Raw genomic sequence first — 4,792 nt, forward strand, 5'->3', positions numbered from 1 at the left:
AAGGCAATGATTCACGATGAGGACTTACCCATGTTATTATGGGGAGAGGCATCCAAAACAACAGTCTATGTTCAAAATAGAATCCCTCACCATATTTTGGGGAATAAGACTCATGAAGTGACCTTCAAAGGTGAGAAACCAGAGGTCGGGAATTTGAAGATCTTTGGTTGTGTTATTTACATTCATGTTCCCAAGGAGAAGGGGACGAAGTTTGAGCCTTCTAGAAAGAAGGGAACATTTGTTGGATGTAATGAGTCATCAAAAGCTTACAAAATATATATTAGCTATGAGCTATATATGTAATGAGTCATCTAGACATCTTATTCCAAACCTAATGAAGACATACCCTTCTATTTCTTTAGACAAGTCTAATATTGGATATATTGGTTTTTTGAATTGAGGGTTAAAATCATCTATTGCCTTAGGGATATTAGAATTACACTTCAGGGAAGATAAATATTGCCTGCATAGGCTTGCAAAATTGACTTACAGATGGCAAACCCATCATGCATTTTTCTCAACAGAGATCCTAAAATGACTAGGAGAGGACAACCATGTGGTTTTAATAACCAAACAAATAGGTGAAAGAATTCAATAAAAGACAACTTTATGAAGAAATTTTAAAAAGTAAAACCCTTGGTTATTATAAATGCTCTTGCAAGGTGTGAATAAGAGAAACCCATTGAATCCTTAAAAAAGAAAAATCAAATCTTAAAACGGAAAAATCCAATAGAAATCATAGTTTCATTGTATTCAAAGTTTTCATTGAATGGTGGAACTTTGAATCTCAGAATTTTGGCCCTATCGGAAAAGTCACGAACTTTTAAAAAATCTAAAAATAATTGAATTACTTAAATTTTAAGTTTGGTGTTTGATCAAATTTTAGCACATATCATCATAAATGTGAGTGCACCTTATCAAACACTACGCTGCAAACTCAACCATGAGGTTTCCACACCTACTTGAACTAGGCATTGGCACTGACCTACATAGGCATGCCACCCACAAATTAAACAAGTAATGTGTGATGTTGAAATTCACTGTAAAATTTAATTAAGAAAATATTAAGAAACATAATCTCTGTAAAAGTTTCAGTAGATGTATGCAAAACCAAAAAATGCAGGTTGAAGTTATGTTTGAAAGGACGTATATAGGTTGATACTGTACAATCACTTCACAGTTCCAACCTAGCTTTCAAGGTTTTACCGGTTTGGGAAACGGATAATGTTTGCCATTTTCCTTTACGTCTAATGTGCAAGATTGAATTCCTCAAGCATGCAATTTGGACTGATTCCGATCTCTATATTTCTACCTTACAGCGATGTGCGAGGATGAAGCAAGTTGCAGAGGGAAAATGTGTACATGCTGACATGATCAAAGCTGGATTCGGGTTAAATATCTTCATGAACAATAATTTAGCGAACATGTATGCTAGATGCGGTTTTTTGAAGGATGCACACCAGCTGTTTGACAGAATGTCTGAACGAAACGTGCCTTCATGGAATGGAATTATCGCTGGCTATGTTCAGGGTGGCCAATCTGAAGAAGTAGTGAAACTCTTTCGCCAAATGCAACAGGCCGGTATGAAACCAAATCAGTTCACCTTCGGCAGCGTGCTTAGCTGGTATGCGAAGAATGCACCTGAAGAAGGCAAGCAACTGCATGCTCTTGTTGTAAAGTCTGGATTTGAATTTGATTTGTTTGTTCAGAGTGCCATTGTTGATATGTATGCAAAATGCATGAGCATGGAGGATGCACGTAAAGTGTTTGACAAAATGCCTGAAAGAGACGTGGTTTCATGGAATTCCGTGATTGCTGGATATGCTCAAAATGGGCATGGAAAACGGGCTCTAGAAGTCTTTTGTGAAATGCAGTGGGCTGGCATGTGTCCAAACCATTTTACTTTCACTAGTATGTTGAAAGCATGTGCGGAAGATGTGATGCCTGAATTTGGCAAGGCAGTACACGCCCATGTCATTAAGTCTCAGCTTGAGATGGATATCTCTGTATGGAATTGTGCCATCGACATGTATGCCAAATGTGGGAGTATAAGGGATGCATATGCCGTGTTTGAGGAAATGCCAAAACGGGATGTGGGAACATGGAATGCAATGCTAGTGGGATATGCACAGAATGGGCATGGTGAAGAGGCTCTATATCTTCTCAGGAAAATGCAGATTGCAGATGTGAAGCTAGATGAGTTCACTTTTTCCGCTGTTTTTAAGGCATGTGCTAGCTTAGCAGCTATGGAACAGAGCAATCAGATCCATGCACTGGTCATTAAATCTGGATATGAGTCTAATGTCTTTGTGTCAACAACCCTCATAGAGATGTTTGTGAATCACGGGAGCATGGAATGTGCAATTGAGGTCTTTGATGTCATGCCCAATCGAGATGTGATATTGTGGAGTGTGATTATTGCTGGATATGTTCAGCAGGGTGATGGCATTGAAGCTCTGAATCTCTTTTACAGAATGCAACGGATGGGCCTGAAGCCTGACCATTTTACATTTTGCAGTGCACTTAAGGCGTGTTCCATCCTTGCAGCTTTGGAACAAGGTAAGCAGATCCATATACGCATCATCCAAACAGGGTATGAATTGAATGTATTTGTGTGTAACAGTCTTGTTGACATGTATGCTAAATCTGGGAGCATAGAGTGTGCACATAGTGTGTTCAATAGAATTCCTAAAGCCGATTTGGCATTGTGGAATGCAATGATCAGTGGATATGCACGTCATGGACAGGGGAGAGAGGCTCTGGAGCTCTTTAGAGAAATGCAGGCGGTAGGGGTAAAACCGGATCACATCACATTTGTTAGTATCCTCTATGCATGCAGCCAAGGAGGCCTAGTGGATGAAGGTTGTTACCACTTCGATAATATGAGTCAGTGCCATGGCATTACACCAAGACCAGAACACTTTGCATGCATGCTTGATCTCCTTTGTCGTGCTGGGCACCTGGAAGAGGCATATATCTTTATCAATAAAATGCCATTTAAACCTAATGCTGTTATGTGGCGGACTCTCCTTACTGCATGCAGAATGCATTGCAATATGGAGCTAGGAGAACGTGTAGCAGAACATTTGCTTGAGTTGGGAATACAAGATGCTGCAACATGCATACTGCTCTCAAACTTATATGCTACCGCAGGTCGGTGGGATGAAGTGGCAAATGTGAGGAAAATGATGAATGATAGGGATTTGAAAAAGGAAGCAGGAGTTAGTTGGATTGAGATTAAGAGCACAGTGCATAAGTTTCTTTCGGGAGAATTCAGTGTTGGAGAGGCTGCTTAGGAAGATTAAGAAATTAGCGTATGTATTGAATATGAAAGTGTGTTACATCATGCTGAGAATGGGCAAAAGAGCAGTGTCTCAGCCACTACAGTAAGAAGCTTCAGGCTTACTGACTTACTATCCAATGCATCTATCTGAGGTATGAAGAAGCTTTCTGTATGTCGTGATTGCCACACTGCCAAGAAATTCATTTCCAGGAGTATTGGGTGTAAAAATATGGTTAGGGACGCCGACAGCTTCCATCATTTCCAAGAGGGACTATGCTTTTCGGTGTTATTGGTGATGATAAAACCAGGTCATGGATTAAGTGTCTGTGGAGTTCAAACATAACACAGGTCCAGGTATGCCATTGGTGAGTGCATTGAGTGCCATCGAATCCTGTTATTCATAAGCTTTGTAAACTTGGCTACAATGGTGTCTATTAATCAGTTTTGTCTAGCATACTTGTACAGTTCTATTATTATAAAGTTACATGAGTGCAAAAATGGTGTTGGTTAGCAGATTATGATTTGAAAGTTTCCTGAACTAACTTGCTCAAATGTTTTCAGGCCGATCGATGAACCATATGGGTTTCCTATCTAGGATGTGAAGGATCACCTTCTTACCAGCTGCCTCATTAGTTACACTGACATTATGGTTGAGGATTGACTCCTATTTGTTTAATTTGAAGGAGAACCTGAGTTCATGTGGATCTGAACCGGGATGGCAAGTTATATCAACAAGAAATGCTAACTTCGTAAATATCAGCCCTACATTGGAAGACTCATGATAGCATGATTCTTCTTTTAAGTAGGGGGATGAAAAACACTCCCCATCTGTGATTTAATTTCAGAGATTATTATATTTAAGAAGTAGAGATAGAATGACATCCAAATATCTATCTACTCTGCGTAGGAGATACATTTTATGGACAATCCAATCGATCATTTCCACGGTGTTGGGAAGCATGGATTATAATTCAAACTGTGAAAATAGCATATTTACAGCTGCATTGTTTTATTTTTTGTTAGAAAGGAACAAAATCCGAGGTGCAGCACCACAAAGGATGGACTTCATTCAACTAGGATGCCAAGTTTAAGTGGTTGCTATTATGCCAAAGTTGTTTTGGACTTTCACCCTTTCTTAAACGAGTTTGGAATGTTGGTTGATGTTTTTTTTAAGAGTTTGATAAACCCATGCAAGAAAAGCAATATTAATAGAATCTAAAACATAAGAATAACAATGGCACATTCACACTGATAAAAATGGCAATGTTTATATTAAAATAAAACCCACTGGTCAGCTCTATGAAAGAGAGTTTGAACCAGGAGAGTCTGGGTCTGCCGAACGCTCTACGTTGTTCTTACACAGTACACATTAAATAGAAAAACATGGTTTTAGGGAAGTTAGAACAACATCTTAAAAAATAGAAACTAATTCTTATCCTGAGGTTACGTGAATCAACTCTACCTATTCTAGGATATTCTCCATTATCTTCAACACTCCCCCTTAATGGA

The 4,792-nt window shown here is 38.9% G+C and overlaps 1 pseudogene across 3 annotated transcripts; it reads left to right on the forward strand.

The window, feature by feature from the left end:
- Positions 1 to 891: 891 nt before the first annotated feature.
- Positions 892 to 4,386, forward strand: LOC149210926 (pentatricopeptide repeat-containing protein At2g33680 pseudogene; annotated as a pseudogene). Of its 3 annotated transcripts, XR_016252319.1 has the most exons (3): positions 898 to 1,017; positions 1,320 to 3,648; positions 3,845 to 4,386. The product of XR_016252319.1 is annotated as a pentatricopeptide repeat-containing protein At2g33680 pseudogene, transcript variant X3 (transcript). The 3 variants fall into 3 exon arrangements; XR_016252317.1 differs by having other exon boundaries at positions 892 to 3,648; XR_016252318.1 differs by having other exon boundaries at positions 892 to 3,637.
- Positions 4,387 to 4,792: the final 406 nt, after the last annotated feature.

This window comes from Pinus tabuliformis, chromosome 1_2 (assembly GCF_031772625.1).
Source record: "Pinus tabuliformis cultivar Carrire ecotype Pingquan chromosome 1_2, CPIR1, whole genome shotgun sequence".
NCBI classification, from domain to species: domain Eukaryota; kingdom Viridiplantae; phylum Streptophyta; class Pinopsida; order Pinales; family Pinaceae; genus Pinus; species Pinus tabuliformis.